Consider the following 18,035-nt stretch of genomic DNA (forward strand, 5'->3'; position numbering starts at 1 on the left):
CACAGACAGAAACCATGCAAACGTCTCCTGTGCTGTCTAGGGTAGGTGCTTGAAATCAGATGAAACCTCCTTTGAAGTCAGTCTCCAGCCTAATACAGCTGTTCGTCCCATTACCTTGCAATGCAGTGTTATGTACTAATAACTCTTCTGGTGCTTTAAGTCCTATTTAGCTTGTATGCCATTGTTCTGAATATCAAAAATAATTGTAATCCCGTGTGTGCAAAAATTTGGAATGTGTCTATGTCAGAACAAAATTAAGACTTTAAAATGCTTTTTCCAAAAAGAAAAAGAGAAACACCCTTCTCAACCTAAACAATAGCCTGGTGGTTAGGGTACTCCACTGGCACATGTTAACTGCTGCTACACCTGCTTTAGACCAGGGACTTGAATTTGGGTCTCTCCTTCATGCCTGTTGAATCCATAACCGTTAGACCCTTATTCCTTGGAGTCTCAGAACAGCAGAGACTCCCTATGCCTAAAGAAGGGTGATAGCGCCTGAAAGCTTGCTGAGAACTGTTTTCCAACTACTCAGTTGGTCTAATAAAATATATCACTTCTACTCAAAGAACCTTGCCTGCCATTAGACTATTTTTGAGTCTCTTCCTCTGACCAGAAGTTCTGAGAAACTTTCCCCACTTAAATTTTTATTAATAAATTCGTGTGGAAAATTTCAAATTTTGACTAATTAGTGCTTTCCAGTGGCAGGGGAAGCAGGGGGAGGGGAAGGGGTGAATGGACTTTTAGTAAAAAAATTCCAATCTCTACTATTAACTACCCCTGTTTGAATCAGGACATAAATGTTTAATTTGGCATAGCATACTTCTACAGTATGTGCCAGTATGCAAATTCTAGTATCAACACAACACAAATAAACATACAGCTTCAAAAAGAAAACATTTTCAGAAGCAGTTAGTAAATAGTATGAAAGAGATTTTTGTTAATATGTCTCAAAATCAGTCAAATCAATTTATTTATCTGAATTTTATTGTCAGAGATGATATTTTAGTACTATCCAGACCACATTTTCTTTCTTACTATCTTCAAGGTTTTTCTTGATTTCCCTCATGTAACAAAAAGCCATGAATTTCAATCCAGAGGGAAAATATGAGTTAATATAGACATGTACTTTAGTTAGAGGAGAGACAGACTACGTAAAAATGGTAGGGTTCAGTATTGTTTGCACAGGAGTTGGTGTCCCATGGGTGCTGAGAGCTCATTCAATTTAGAATTTAATAAGATAGTTTTTCCTATATAAAAAGAAACATTTTTAACTCACTGGGGGGTAAAAAGTTTTTAATCTTAATATCATCCTTACATTTCCTAAAGTGAAACACCAGATACAAATGAATGAATACAACAAGCCGAAAACTCAGAACATTACTTACCACTTATCCAAGGTGTTCTTCACTGTCAATGCCACATGAAATTTAGCCCCTCTTAAATACACCCAGGCTACCAAAAATATATATATTGCATTGGAGGTGCAGCATGCTCTGCTAAGACATTACAGTTCAATCATTAAACTGACTAATCCCACCATTAAACTCTCCACCCGTTGATAAGCAATAAATCATTAACAGTAATAAAGTCTATTCACTTTTGCAACTACTAGTTACCAAACATCACACCAAACAAATGTCTATTGTTCAGTCTAAAGTAGTTGTGACATTACTTGGCTTCCCCAATATTCACATTTTCTCAGCAGAGATTTGCTTTTGCTATTTGTCACAGAGCTTGGAATCTTCCCTTCCTTCATTTAAGCCAATGCATATTCAAATATGGGTACCTACATTGAAGCACTTAAAATCCATGCTTTGATACCTAAATTTCCTTTCCTTTAAGCATTCTACTCGAAATGAGTTGCATTGTATGAGAACCAGTGACACCCCTAAACCTTAACAGACTATAAGAAAAACACTTATTTTGGTTAAGATATTTTTTCCTACTGTTTTCTAAATTCATAGACCAGACATACATCAGATGGTATCGTAAATGAATGCAATAGCCCCAGAAGACTTAAAAGAATGCTGACTCGCACCTGATGAATTGGTTGTCTAATAAGAGAGGATTCCAAGCCACTATTTATAGCCTGTGCCAAACAAGCTATGGACGAGGACAAAACTGGAAGAGCCCTGCCTTTTCTTTAGTGAAGTTCCTCCACTGAAAAAGGTAAGTTTTTAACCCGGTATCAGGGTAACAGGTATACTAGGGCATAGCTAGGGATAACATGGTTTGTGGGCTGGATTTGACCTGCCAGCTGACTATCCAGCCCACAGTGCTCCACTTGGGGCCAAGCCCCACCTGCTTCCTCTAGGGCAGCCTGCAGTGTGCTCCTGCTCCCCTTACCTCCAGCAGGAGCTACCCAGCTGCCCGCCTGGAGTGGCACAGCAGGGGCAGGAGTAGAAGAAGGAGGGAAGGGGAGCAGAGCAGCAGCCACAGGGGAAACAGCCCTGCTGGAAGCTGTGTGACCTGTGGGGCTGTTCCGCTCTCCTCGCCTCCAGCCACAACTCCTGCTCCTGTTCCTGCCCCTGCTGCCCCACTCTGGGTGGGTGGGCAGGGAGGAAACTTCAGACAGTTGGCTCCTACCCCAGTGCGTGGGGCTTTGGCTCTGGCTCCCAGCCTCCTGCCATCTGTTCCACCTACCCAGAGATGGCTGCTTATTGTGTTGGGTGGGCAGAGTGGATGGAAGGCAGCTGGGAGCTGGAGCTGAAGCTCCATGTGCTGGAGCAGAAGCAGCTTGGCTGAAGCTTCTCCTTGTCTGCCCAGAGTGGCACAGCAGGGACAAGAGCAGGATCAGCAGCCACAGCTGCAGCTGCAGGCAAGAGGAGCAGAGCAGCACCCAGCTGGCTACAGCCACATTGGGAATAGCCCTGCCAGAAGAAGTTTCACACTGGCTGCGGCCTGGGCCAGAGCCAGCACCAAGCAGGGCTTTGTCCCATGCGGAGCACCAGAGGGACAGCCAGAGACTGGGAGACCTCTGCTGCATGCACCCCCAGCCTTTCCTCCCTCCCTTTACCCCTGGCTGGCTCCCAGGCAGCCCCCCACACATGTGCACAGGCGCCTTCCACACACCCCATGCACCCCCTACCCACAGGGCAGGGCATACAGGCAATGGATCTCAGCCCATGACAGTTCTTCAAAACTCCATATGTGGCCCTTGGGCCCAAATAATTGACCATCCCTACACTAGGGGATACTTACTCTTCTCTGCTTCTTCTCTCTGCCATATACCTTTCCTTTGCCAAATTAGGCTCATTGGGCATTTACACCTGTACTCCAGGAGTGGAGCAGAGGCAGAGGAGGAGGCGATCTAATCAAAGCGCCTGGAGCTTCTCATGCATCAGCATCCCCACACTGAGAAATAGTGACAGAGGTGCTTTAAATAAAGCTTGTCAAACGAGCTTTATTTAAAGTGCCGCCACTGTCATTTTTCATCTCAGTGATGCTGATACATGTGACGCTGGAGTCTGCTGTAATTCCAGCGTGTCAGAGCAGCCTCACTGTACATGTATAGGTACCCATTAACATTATCCTTCAAGAATTTCAGAGCCTGTAACCACTCCCTATGGGTTTCTCTAAATGCAAGGGGCCTGATTTCCAGGGATGCTGAATATTTGCAGTTACTGATAATTTCAGCTACAATGCTGGGTGCTCAAGCCCCTGAAAGTCAAGACCCTAGATCAGTGATTCCCAACCTTGTTTATACTGTGGACCAGCACAGGAGTGGGATGGGGTGCACGGAGCTGGCTGCCTCCCTCCTGGGGCTACCCTGCCGCCCAGCTTTAACCCCACACATGACTGCCGGCGGTGGAAGCCACTCACCCAGGTGGACAGACAGAGGTCTGAGCAGGGGGCTTATGCCACAACCTGGCAACCAACCCTTTGTGGCTGCAGCTGTGGCCCAGTGGTTGGGGACCTCTGCCCTCAATTTCAAGATAGTTTCTTTGTTAACAAATAAAATACTTCAAATTTCATTATACCTTATCAGTAACTACTATTTAGGAGCAAAGATGGCAGAATTGCACCTTTAAGGGAAAAAAGCTCCCAAAACTGGGCCAATCACCAATTTAATTTGAAGATGGTTTGGTATAAAAGGATCTTTCTTGGTTAACTCTGGGTTTTATTCTTTAAAAGTATTAGAAGTAATAGTAAATTTAAATTATGGAGACTCTGTAGAGCAGGGGTACTCAACCCCAGGCCAGATGCAGCCTTCAGAGCTGTGTCATCCAACCCATGGAACTTCCCAGTCATCTAGAAATTTGGTGGGGGGATTGCTGGTAGGATTAATTGCCAATTCCCTGCTGCCAAATTTCTGGAGCCCTGTGGGATGGATAACATGGCTGTATGCACTAGGGTGGCCAGATAGAGGTGCACAGGGGCAAGCCAGCATGTGGTCACATCCAGAAGTGGAGAGTAAAACTAATGTTCCGGATTACACCAATAGACCATTCATCAACCCATTGGGACAGAAGGTTGGGCACCACTGCTGTGGAGCATACAGATTTCCCCCACCTCCTTTAAGTTAGTCTTTGTTAAGGTATCATGGGGCCTTTTGATATAAATGTCAAAAACATATAAATGCTTTGTATTAATTATTACATATTTTAATACAGTACAGCAAGGTAATAATGATTAAGGATTACACACTCATTTCCTTGTCTTCCTAAGGAGTTTATTGCTATGTGGACTTTAGGTAAATATATAGCCTCTTGGCTCACCACACAAACATCAAACTTTCCCCAACTGCTGCAGTTAGACTAGATATCCCCAGAGTTATGGTATATTTGGATCAGAGCAGAATATCCCCAATCCTTATTAAAACAATATTTCTACAATAAGTACCCAGGAATACCAAAATCACTTCTTCATTGAGATTTAAAATAGTTATGCAAGCTCACAAAATTCTGACAATAAGAAATTGAGATTTATCAGAAGGCAGATAGCGTGAGGTCTGAGTATTTCACAATGCCTCTTAAAACCACATTGTATCATTCTACAATGTTGGGCATTTGATTATTTGTAGGACTAACTACTAAACTTTTTCCACCAAACTCTACATAGGAAGTTTTGGTTGATCAGTTAATTTGGTTGTACTCCAAGGTGTTAAAAATACCATTTTCATATGACTACTTTCTGTTATTGCTAGCCCACATACTTTTAGTAGTCAGAGATAGTTTCATGGTTTCTAGGGTCGGAAGGGACCTGAGTAGATCATCTAGTCTGACCCCCTGCCATGACAGGAAAGAGTACTGGGGTCAAACAACCCAAGCAAGGTGTCTTGGGAACTTTTCTATTCAATCCTTTCTTAAATCTAACCTGAATAAATAATGCCCTACTACTTGTAATTCATGACCTATGTAACATGACAAAATTAACTAGCAAATATGATCTACCATATTTACTCATCATTTAAAATGGGGGGTGGGGAGAGGGAAACCCCTCATCTTAGAATCAAATACAAGGGGAAGAAGGGATCAACTTCCTGCCTCCCTGCAGTTGTGCGGGCAGTTTAATTAAAGATGACCCTCCAACAATTAGATTCTATATGTGAAAATTATACCAAATTTATATATTTTTTCATGTATAGAATCTAATTGCTGGGGAGGTGGGTCATCTTAAATTCAGAGTCATCTTCGATTCAAGTAAATACAATTTTTTTTAGTGTATGGTTATGTCCTTGTTCCAGTGCCACCATTATTTAAGCACTGGCCATGTCATGGAAGGAGGCAGAATATCTCTTATCACTAGATGTTCCTATTGTACAAGTTAGAGTGAATAAAGTTAATTAGGGTAGGGAAGTACGCAGTCCATCTGTCCCTGTTTTATGTAATACCAGATAGACTGAAAGCTATAATTCAAAGTGTTCAGTCTGGTCTGTGTCATTGGATGCGAATTAAAAGCAATTGTATTTACAAAAATATTAAAAAAACCTGTTCTTTGCATAATTTAAGCATGGGATTTATAGGAAAGGGCCACAAATTGGAAGGCAGAAATCTTTTCTCCTTGTACCCTCACCTGGCCTCTAAATAGTGAGGTTTACCTGAAAAAAATTAGAAATAGAAAAGGGAGAGCACTGAATGAAGCATTTTTTAAAATTAGAGGACACGCCCTTGTTAAGAAGAAAAGTGGTGTAGCGATTAGAACATTAGCTCGGAATTCAGGTGCCCTGATTTCATTCTGTGCTCTATGACCACCGTGTGTGTGTGTATGTGTGTTATGCTGAATTTAGGAATCTAGATCTGAGTCAGCAAACATCTGCTGAGTTGCCAAACTTTGTAGGTACTTTACTTTTTTTTAGCTTAAAGGTTGTAAGTGTCTAGAATTGTGTCTGCCTATTGGAAGTGTGGCTTAGAAATGGTATTTAAAGGTTTGTTTTGGGGAATTGGCTTATAGGTATAGATATTATAATGATTCAAGATGGGCAGCAGGGGTTAACTGATTTCTAAGAAGTCTGGGTCTCACACACAAAGTTTCTCATGGCCCTGGAAGCAGACAGGCTGTCTAAAACAACAAGGCCAATGGATACAAACAGTCTGGGAACCAAGGGAGTATATACCATACTGTCCATAACATGAGAGAAAGTGACACCAGCTAACAAGGCCCCAGAGCTGGATGGGAGGGAGGGCCCCTCCTCCTCCTCCCCAAGAGGGGTCCTCATCGCCATCCCTGTGCCCTGAAAAGGGTCCCCGAGGCCACCTTGGACAGAGGGCATACATACAATCAACCCATCTCATGCACTCCACTGGAGGGGGATATGTGGCCCTTGGTATCTCACCTCTGGACTGCTAACACCTAAGAGAAAGAGCCTCAGAATGAAGCCTGCAACCTGGCCATATGTACTTTGACTCTGATGACAGCCCTAGGATTTGGTAGATATATAGAATTATTTGATTGTTTTTATTGTTTCATATCTGTTATGACTATGTATTGATAAATTTGTCTATTATTGAATGGAAAGGTCACGGTCAGTCTGAGAGTGGGAACAAGATTTCTGGGTCCTAAATTCAGAGCCAACAGGAAGCATGATGAAAAGTGGTGGGTAGTGGGAAGAAGACCAAGACAGCAGCACCAGGAGTCAATGCTGGGGGTAGAGGCACAAAAATAGGTTACTGATCCAGCCACTGACACTGCCCCATGCTCTGCTTCTTCCCATGGTGTTCAAGCGTCCAGTTACCCCTCTGCTGCCTATGCCAAAAATTGTCTCTATCTTGAATAAGCTGAGTAGCTCAGCAACTGGTTCATAACCAAACCCACATGGGATTCAAAAACAAGGTGTACTTCTGCTTAACTCTCAAGGAGCACAATCTGGCAAGCACTCTCAGAGCATGCTCAGAACAGAAATACAATTTGATTCCTCACAAATTGCAGTAACAGTTTCAATTTCCTATTCCTCTAAAAGAAATATTCAGGTTTCTACTCCTCTATTCCTCCAAAAGAGAAGTTAAGGTTCTAGTAATGGGGAGTCTGAAGATTTCAATGTAGATTGCAAATAGGACTCCTAAAAACTGACTAGTCTTCTGTTATCCCCCAAACTTGTGTTGCTTCTCTTCATCATCCCCACAAGCTGATCACCTTCACCATCCGCCGTAAAGCTGGCAAGTCAGTCAGCAACACAGAAGTCCTTGACTTCAGAAAAGCCGACTTTGGCAAGCTCAAGAGGCTTGTTGGTCAGGCCTTCAGGGACCATGACCCCAGGGAGAGGGGAGTTCAAGAAGAGTGGTTGCTTCTCAAGGAAGCGATCCTCAATGCACAAGCTAAATCTATTCCAACAGGGAGGAAAGGCAGCAAGAAGGCACAGCAGCCCTCCTGGCTCTCTAGGGACCTAGCGGACCTCCTGCGGCTAAAAAGGAAAGCCTACAAAGGATGGAGGATGGGACTCACCTCCAAGGAGGATTATTCTGCACTGGTCCGGTCCTGCAGGGAGCAAACCAGGAAAGCCAAGGCTGCAACTGAACTCCAACTAGCTTCAAGCATCAAGGACAACAAAAAGTCCTTTTTCAGATATGTGGGGAGCCAGAGAAAAAGCAAGGGCAATGTTGGACCCCTGCTAAACCAGATGGGGCAACTGACAACTGACGCCCAGGAAAACGCCAACCTATTAAATAGGTACTTTGCGTCAGTCTTTCATCAGTCCCGTGGGACGCCCATGCCTGCTATGGGACAGGGAGATCCGGGTGATGGGGATCCCCTACCCTCCAGAAATGCTGACCTCGTGAAGGAACACCTTGAGAAGCTGGATACCTTCAAGTCAGCCAGCCCTGACAATCTGCACCCCAGGGTACTCAAGGAGCTGGCGAGCGTCATAGCCCAGCCCCTGGCACGGATCTTTGAAAACTCCTGGCACTTTGGTATAGTGCCCGAAGACTGGAAGAAGGCCAATGTGGTGCCGATCTTCAAGAAAGGGAGAAGAGTGGATACGGCTAACTACAGGTCCATTAGCCTGACTTCTATCCTGGGGAAGATCTTAGAAAAGTTTATTAAGGAGGCCATCCTTGATGGACTGGCCCAGGCTAACATCCTAAGGGATAGCCAGCACGGGTTTGTTGCGGGTAGGTCTTGTTTGACCAATCTCATTTCCTTCTATGACCAGATGACCTATCACCTGGACAAAGGAGAAGAGATTGATGTCATATATCTTGACTTCAAAAAAGCCTTTGATCTGGTATCCCACGATCACCTCTTGGCCAAACTGGCCGGTTGTGGCCTTGGCTCCACCACGATCCACTGGCTAGGAAACTGGCTCCGTGGTCACACCCAGAGGGTTGTAATCGATGGCAGTCACTCATCGTGGTGCCCTGTAACCAGTGGGGTCCCTCAAGGCTCTGTCCTGGGACCCATCCTGTTCAACATCTTCATTAATGATGTGGACATTGGAGTCAGGAGTGGACTGGCCAAGTTCGCCGATGACACCAAACTTTGGGGCAAGGCATCCATGCCAGAAGATAGGCGGGTGATCCAGGCTGACCTGGACAAGCTCAGCAAATGGGCGGACAAGAACTTGATGGTGTTTAACACTGAAAAATGCAAGGTTCTCCCCCTTGGGAGGAAAAACCTGCAGCACCCTTATAGGCTCGGCAGTGCTACGTTGGATAGCACTACAGAAGAAAGAGACTTGGGGGTCATCATTGACCACAAGATGAACATGAGCCTTCAATGCGATGCTACGGCTAGTAAAGCGACCAAAATGCTGGCTTGCATCCATAGATGCTTCTCGAGCAAATCCCGGGACGTCATTCTCCCCTTGTACTCGGCCTTGGTGAGGCCGCAGCTGGAGTACTGCGTCCAGTTTTGGGCTCCACAATTCAAAAAGGATGTGGAGAAGCTTGAGAGAGTCCAGAGGAGAGCCACGCGCATGATCAGAGGTCAGGAAAACAGATCTTACGATGACAGGCTGAGAGACATGGGACTCTTTAGCCTGGAAAAGCGTAGGCTCAGGGGTGATCTGATGGCCACCTATAAGTTTATCAAGGGTGACCAGCAGGATCTGGGGGAACGTCTGTTCACCACAGCGCCCCAAGGGATGACGAGGTCGAACGGTCACAAACTCCTGCAAGACCATTTCAGGCTGGACATAAGGAAGAATTTCTTTACTGTCCGAGCCCCCAAGGTCTGGAACAGTCTGCCAGCGGAGGTGGTTCAAGCACCTACATTGAACACCTTCAAGAGTAAATTGGATGCTTATCTTGCTGGGATCCTATGACCCCAGCTGACTTCCTGCCCTTTGGGCAGGGGGCTGGACTCGATGATCTCCTGAGGTCCCTTCCAGCCCTAATGTCTATGAAATCTATGAAATCATTAAGCCACCTCAGGTACAAAAAAGTAAAGGCACCATAGCAACTTTTAAACTAATGTGAAATGAGAAAGTGTTGACATCTGAACCATTCAAAAGACAAAAAGGCTTAACTTATTCTCCTGAATGTTATCAAGCATGTCCTCTAATCAGTCCAAATTTCCCAAGACACTCGATGTCCTTCAACTGGTTATTTCTGTATAACTTGCTAAAATTAAGAAGATAAGAATTTTTGTCTGAAGAATTAGCTGTGGCATGGAAATATATGCTGCTGTTGAACAGTAGATAAACTCACACCTCAGAAATTTGCCCTCCTGTCAGAGCCAGACTTAAGAAAAATGGTGCCCTGGATGAACTTGTATTTTGGTGCTCCCCCAAGTCAGTGGCAATGCTGCAGGCAGGGGTGAGCAGGAAGCAGTCCACAGGGCACAGCCTGGCAGAGAGGTGGAACAACATGAGGTACCAGGCAGATGGGCAGGCAGGCAGCACTGCTGTTGCATGCGCTGCCCAACCTGGCTCTTTCTGAGCAACAGTTGGAGGTGGGGGAGAGGGTTGGGCTGTGTCTCCTGCCTGGGATCAGCTGGGGCAGGGCAGGGCAGGGCAGGGCAGGCGGAGAGCGCTGCTGCAAGCACAGGCAGCTCACACATGTGCATGGCACCCCCCGACCATGGCACTCTTGGCAGTTGCCCACGTTGCCCACCCCTAAGTCCATCTCTGCCTTCTATCCTGATAGTTGTGGAAGAATTTCACTGTAATATTATTGCTTTATTGCCTATATTCTTTCTTGTATTTTATTTTGAGATGAGCCAAGTTCATAAAAGGTATTATTTTTTTAAAGGTAATGACCATTATCACAAATGACAGAATGCTATAAAGCAAGCTTTCTTAACCTCCAAAGATTTTCATGGATTACTTAGCATAATGGTTTCTATGAACAAAACAGAAAAAGACTAACTTTTTGGGGGACCTACTATAAGATAGAAAGTAAAAAAAAACAAAACCTTGAACAAATGAATTCTGGTTGAACTCTTAGGAATTCATTGACTTTCAGTGATAGCTGGCTGTCAGTATATTTGAAAAGTTCCCTGATATTCTATTTTAAACTCTTGGGGAGAATTACTTAAGCCACCCAAAAGATATGCAGGGTCAAGAAAGAAGCACACAAGTAAATTAACAAGGGATGCCATAATTAAATGACAGCCTTTATTTACCTGTTTCACTGCTGACCCTGCACAACTGAAATAAGTGAAAGTTTTTGCCAGTGGTTTTTATAGGAACACACAGGAAATTTTAGAAGCAGAAGTAAAACTGTTGGAAAGCAAATTATCTGTGGTCACATGCTAGTACTTGTTTACAACTGAAAATTGTGTTGTTGTCTGTATATTTAGGTCCCTTTGAAAAACTCACCCCTAGCATCTGATTTATCAATCTTGCAAGGTGCTAAGAGTGTTCATTTTGATTCCATGAAGCATTTAAGCATGCTAGTATTAGTCCCAGTCAATAGGACTGTTCGCTTGCTGAAAATTAAAAAAAAAAGTAAAAGTATGTCATGGTTTCAGGGATTGGTCATGCAAAGTATGAGCACTCTGGTTATGATCCAGCAAAACATCAAGCATGGTTTAATTTAATTATGCAGTGAATCCCATTGATTTCTGAAGCTAAGTACATTCTCAATACTTTGCTGGAACATCAAGCCTTGAAACCATAGTTTGGCATATTTCATGAAATAGTATTTTGTTTGTAAATTGCCATAATGTGGATGCAAGATCCATTAAATCAAATGCAAACATAATTTAAAAATACAGTTGTAGAAAAGGCAACAGAATTCCATATAATCAAGAAATTCATGCATCCATCCAGCATGATTCAGCACTGAACCATGTATTCACTACTTCTGCATCTCTTGTCATATTACAAATAGACCCAATCCTGGAAATCTTAACTCATCAGGAGTTGAGTTTCCCCATGCTTTTTGCATCTAGTACAATCCTGCATTCATTATACATAGAAAGAAGCTAATCAGAAAATAAACAGAATTGCAGATGGTTTCAAAACCATGTCTGATTCATACTGATATTTCTGAGCAGTTGTAACAATGATGACAGCCAAATGATGTTTTTCAGATCCAGGAACAGTCTGGCTGCTCTGAAAGAGATTGTAGAATATCGTATGTTTCAGAACTTTTTCCTCCTCCAAACAATGATGGTTAATCATTCTTCTCTACCTTGGTTATTATTGTTGTTTTAACCATTTTTCATACATGCAAAAGTGGTGTGTCATTGTCTAGGCAAATCTTAGCAATCACCAATATAATGCTATGACTGCACTGCTAGAAGAATTTCCTAATGCATTACCTTTTAATGCAGATAAAAGAGACTATATGCCTGAGGGCTACAGTAACTGTGACGAGCTGCTTTCGACAGGAACAGTACTATTCATTCCCAGTGAAATCAATTTAACATCTAAATCCTAGGTACTGTTTTATTCACCAGATATTAAGCTACAGGAATTCTTACAGGACAATTGTTTTTCAAGGATGCATACAACCTATTTTTATCTAACTAGAAGAGGCTTAAGTATTTCCTGGGAGAATGCTATCAGCTGAAGAATCTCTGCTGACTCTAAACAGAAGACAGATTTGGTGCAAAAAGCTCTTGTGGGGAAGATTTTTCCTTGGTCTCAGATTTTCTTTGCACAGAAATGGATTATAGATATGAATGGCCAGTTTACCACGACACTAGCACTCAGCTAGACCCAATCGCTCACAAAGCTTCCTAACTTGTGTTGAGGAGCTTTATCTAACTCAGGAAGTCTGTGAGCCAACCAGGGGCAAGGTGCTCCTAGACTTGGTTCTAGCCAAAGGGGACGATCTAGTGAGCAAGCTGAGGATCGCAGGGAAACTGGGCAACAGTGACCATGAGATGATCACTTTCTCCATCCACCATAACTCAAGGAAATTGGCCGGCAGGGTAGAAGTCCCTGATTTTAGGAAAGCTGATTTCCACAAACTCAGGGGATTGGTTGGCAAGGCCCTGCAGGACCACAGTCCGATGAGGAAGGGAGTACAAGAAGAGTGGTCGTTCCTTAAGGAACTGATCCTAAAAGCTCAAAATAAGTCCATTCCCTTTTGCAAGAAAGGCAGCAAGAGAGCTGGGAGACCTCCTTGGCTCAACAGGGAAGCCATGGACCTCCTGAAATTAAAGTAAGAGGACTACAAGGGATGGAAGTCAGGAATAACTGCCAAACAGGAGTATTCAGCAATAGCCCGCATCTGCAGGGACCAGATCAGGACAACAAAAAGTCCTTCTTTAGATATGTAGGAAGTCAAAAAAAAGAACAAGAGAAGCATGGGGCCTCTGTGAATGAAATGGGATGGCTGAAAACTGATACTCAGGACAAAACTGAACTCCTGAATGAATACTTCGTGTTGGTATTACATCAGCCTAAGGGTGTTAGCCTGCTTGACACAATACAAGATGATCATGGTGGGGGTGACCACCTTCCTATAGTTAGCATGGATCTTGTGAAGGAACAAAGGCTAAATATCTACAAGTCAGCAGGACCAAATGAACTGCACCTGAGAATGCTAAAAGAACTGGCCAACATCATCATGTGATTGATGGCAAAGTTATTTGAAGACTTGTGGCACTGGGGAGAGGTCCCAGACCACTGAAAAAGGCCAATGTGGAACCTACCTTTAAGAAGGGGAGAAGGGAGGACCCAGGAAATTACAGACCAATCCATTTTACTTCAATCCCTGGTAAAATCCTGGAGAAAATTATCAAAGAATCCATCATACACAGGCTAACTGAAGGCAGTATTCTGAAGGATAGCCAACATGGCTTTGTTATGGGCAGGTCATGTCAGATCAACCTCATTTCCTTCTAGGAGCAAGTAATTCACCACCTAGACAGGGGAAATGAGGTTGATGTCATATACATGGACATCAAAAAGGCCTTTGACCTGGTCTCCCATGATGTCCTCATGGTTAAACTGGGAAAATGCAGCCTTGACTACTTTACAGTCTGGTGGCTTGGTAACTGGCTCTGTGGTAGGACCCAAAGGGTACTGACTGACAGAACTGAGTTGTCATGGTGGAAGGAGACCAGTGGCGTCCCTCAGGGTTCAGTACTCGGACCAGTGCTCTACAACATGTTCATCAATGATTTGGATTTCAGTATTAAAAGTGAACTGGCAAAGTTTGCTGATGACAGGAACCTATGGGGGAGTGTGGTCATGTTCAAAGACAGGCTGGCAATACAGGCCGACCTGGACAGGCTTGTGAGGTGGGCAGATCTCAACCTGATATCATTTAAAACAGGGACATGTAAAGTGCTTCATCTAGGGAGAGATAATCCACAACACACTTATAGGCTCGGCAGTGCTATGCTTGCCAGCCCCACAACTGAATGAGACCTGTGTGTCATGGCTGACAACAAAATGAACATGAGCCACCAATGCTGGCAGAGCTAATTAAACATTAGCATGCATCCACAGAAGCATCTTAAGTAAGGCAAAGGATGTCATCCTCCTGCCCCACTCAGCCTTGGTGAGACCGCATCTGGAATACTGCATCCATTTCTGGGCGCCACACTTGAAGAAGTATGTGGAGAAACTCGAGAGAGTGCAAAGGAGGGCCATACACATGATTAGAGGCCTAGAGACCAGGTTATACAAGAAGAGGCTGAAATACTTGGGACTGTTCAGTTTGGAGAAGACAAGACTCAGAGGGGAATTGGTGGCAGGCTATAAGTATATCGGGGCATATATCAGGGCTTGGGGGATGCATCTATTTACTAAAGTCCCCCGGGGGATGAAAAGAAATAAGGGGCACAAACTGATTGAAGATTGCTTCAGGCTAGACATAAGGAAAAACTTCTTTACAAGTCAAGTGCTGAGAGTTTGGAACAGGCTCCTCCCAGAGGTAGTACAGTCATGCACCCTGGCAATCTTCAAAAACATCTTGACACCTATCTTGCTGGGGTCATCTGATCTTGTTCAAGTGCAGGGGGGGCTGGACCCGATGATCTGTAGGGTCCCTTCCAGTCCCTAACAACTATAAAACATGAAATACAGAAATTTATCTGCTCATCTAATTTCTGTTCCTATCACGTAGTTCCTAAGGATCGTGTGCCATCCACCACTGGAGCTATCAGCCAGTTATAGTTAGAATCTGGCCCCTTTGCTTGACACATTTATGCCACAAAGTGCTTGATTCTGTGAAAACTCTGACCTGGGAAGTCAATTCTGTTATTTTAAGGCCATATTAGCATGAAGGCTCCTCTGACCACTGATGATTATTATGTTTGTTGTATCTCATTGCTTCACCAACATAATAAAAGCGAAAGAGAAAGCTACAGAGAATCTTACCTGAAGGGTCTTTGCTGCTTTGAGTAAAACATTTCTCTTTGTGCCAGAGTTAATTTCTTTTTAAATCAGTTTTGGTCTAACTTAGATGGCCTGATTCTGCCAACAGTTGCTTCTAGGCATAGTTCCTTTACTATAAGGAATCACCCTGAAAGCAAACTTTGGTAGAAAGGAGCACACACAGGAGTAGAATAGTTGCAAGATGGGGAATATACAGCTTGATCCTAGAAGCTGGTGAGTGCTTGGTCCCCAATTCAGCGAAGAACTTTATCACACATTTCAGATCCTTTGCTAATGGAGGCAGCAAACAGAGCAATTGGCAAGGAGTTTGCTGGGAACAAGAGGAAGAAGGAGAAAAGCTAGAAGAGCCAGGCATCAAGCACCAGATCCTGGTGCAGGAAGGTAAGTGAGCCAGGGCTGCCTGTGTGTTTGGCTTGCTGAGTGCTTGGTGGGATGTGTGTTTGGGCATGTGCTCTGAGGAGTTGGGAATGCTCAGTGTACAAGTCGTGGGGCTGGATGTGATACACCCGGGGTGCTAAGGGATTGGTTGATGTGACTGTAGAGCCACTGGCCATTATTGTTTAAAACTTGTGGTGATTGGGGAAGGTCCCAGATGACTGGAAAAGGGCAAATATAGTGCCCATCTTCAAGAAAGAGAAAAAGGAGGATCTGAGGAACTACAGACCAGTCAGGAGTCCCTCTGTCTCTGGAAAAATCATGGAATGGGTCCTCAAGGAATCCATTTCTAAACACTTGGAAGAGAAGAAGGTGATTAATGATTAGGAACAGTCAGCATGGATTCACCAAGGGCAAAGTCATGCCTGACCAACCTGATTACCTACTATGATGAGATGACTGGCTCTGTGGATGCAGGGAGAGCAGTGGATGTGATATACCTTGACTTCAGCAAGGCTTTTGATAAGGTCTCACACAGCATTCTTGCAGGCAAACTAAGGAATATGGGTTGGATGAATGGACTGTAAGGTAGACAGAAAACTGACTAGATCTTCAGCCTCCAAGAGCAGCAATCAATGGCTCAATGTCTAGTTGGCAGCTGGTATCAAGTGGAGTGCCCCAGGGGTTGGTCCTGGGGCTGATTTTGTTCAGTATCTTCATCAGCAATCTAAAAGATGGGATGTAGTGTACCTCACCAGGTTTTCAGATGACACCAAGCTGGGGGAAGTAGTAGATATGCTGCTGGAGACAAGCCTAGAATTCAGAGGATTGGAGGTCCATAAGGATGAGTCCAAGTCCTTTACTTAGGACAGAACAATCCTATGTACCAGTACAGGCTGGGGACTGATTGGCTAAGTAGCAGCTCTGCAGAAAAGTACCTGGGGGTTACAGTGGACAACAAGCTAAATATGAGCCAGCTGTGTGCCCTTGTTGTGAAGAAGGCTAACAGCATACTGCTGCATTAGTAGGAGTGTTGCCAACAGAACAAGGGAAGTGATTCTTTCCCTTTATTCAGCCCTGTTGAGACCACATCTGGAGTACTGTGTCCAGTTTTGGGACCCCTACTACAGAAAGGATGTAGACAAAATGGAGAGAGCCCAGTGGAGGGCAACAAAAATGGTTGGGGGTCTGGGGGACATGACTTATGAGGAGAGGCTGAGGAAACGGGTTATTTAGTGTGAAGAAGAGAAGACTGAATGGGAATCTAAGGAAGATAGCGCTAGACTGTTCTCAGTGCTGGCAGATGACAGAACAAGGAGCAATGGTCTCAAGTTGCAGCAAGGGAGGTTTAGGTTGGATATTAGGAAAAAACTCTCTCACAAGGAAGGTAGTAAAGCACTGGAACGGGTTATCTAGGGAGGCTGTGGAATCTTCATCTTTGGAGGTTTTGAAGACAGGGCCAGACAAAGCCTTGGCTGGTATATTATAGTTGGGAAGTTGGATTGGATGACTGTAAGGGAGAAGATAAGGTGGCAGGCCCCAAGGAACCCCGCCTTGACGACCCCGAGAATAACCCACGCGCCCAGGCTCAAAGCGTGCGGTGGGAACTTACCCTTTACAGGGACGCAGCAGGAGGGAGCACCGGAGAGGCCTGGAGCAGTACAAAAGGGGCACCGGAGCCGGCCCAGAGGGAGGTGGATTCGGAAGGAGCAGGCAGAGGAGTTGACGCTGGCAGGAGTGCTCTCCGGTGGATTCGAGCCGCTTGGAGGCACGGCCGGACCTTCTGGGGTAAGCGGGACGCCCCAGCGGGGCCCGGAAACCAGGGCAGCGGGCCCAGCAAGGCCGGAGAAGGCTAGAGGCCGTGGGGAGCGGCAAGGACCCCATACGGGCCGGAGACATAGGAGACGGCAGTGCTGGGATGCCGGAGTCGCCGGTATATATTTTTTTTCTTTCCCTTCTGGTGATACAGGTGGAACAGCCCATTGCAGAGCAAAAAGGGGGATTCCCCACCCTTCGGCAGATGGGGGAGCACTAGGGTCGGCGGTTGAGGATTGAAGCCAGCAGCACACCCTAGGGGACCTCGGCCGTAGTTTTCTATTGGCTTCACCTTGTTTTCCTTTTTGCTGGATCCTGGAACATCCTAAACGAATGACTGGTCCGGTTGGACGGTTGCACCTGGTGGATTGGGCAAGGGTGTAGGGGTGGAGGAGCCCTCATCAACCTCGGACCCAGGAGTGAAGGAGTCTCATTTTTGGACTGTGCACACCGGACCAACGGGACAAAATCCGAATCATCATGAAAGTCGTGGCAGGCGAGACAGACGCGTACGAACGTCCAACCAGCGGTGAGTCACTCCTTGACACCCAGTGGGCAGTCCTGAGACAGGGAGGCGGTACAGACTGTGACTAAAGATCAACCCCCCCAACAATGACCTCCTGAGGTTCCTTCTAACCCTAATTTTCTGTAATTCTATGATTCTAAG

The 18,035-nt window shown here is 45.0% G+C and overlaps 1 protein-coding gene across 3 annotated transcripts in view; it reads right to left on the bottom strand.

The window, feature by feature from the left end:
* SLC2A9 (solute carrier family 2 member 9) overlaps positions 1-18,035 on the bottom strand; it is a 220,531-nt gene that overhangs the window by 183,966 nt on the left and 18,530 nt on the right. The window contains exon 1 of one of the 3 annotated variants that reach the window (XM_090035592.1): positions 1,386-1,443. The exons of the other annotated variants lie outside the window; for them this stretch is intronic. The gene's annotated coding sequence lies outside the window, so the exon portion shown is untranslated. Of the gene's footprint in view, positions 1-1,385; positions 1,444-18,035 lie in introns of those variants that run through there. 3 annotated transcript variants of the gene reach the window in all.

The sequence above is a fragment of the Crocodylus siamensis genome, chromosome 2 (assembly GCF_052110815.1).
Source record: "Crocodylus siamensis isolate JL-2025a chromosome 2, ASM5211081v1, whole genome shotgun sequence".
NCBI classification, from domain to species: domain Eukaryota; kingdom Metazoa; phylum Chordata; order Crocodylia; family Crocodylidae; genus Crocodylus; species Crocodylus siamensis.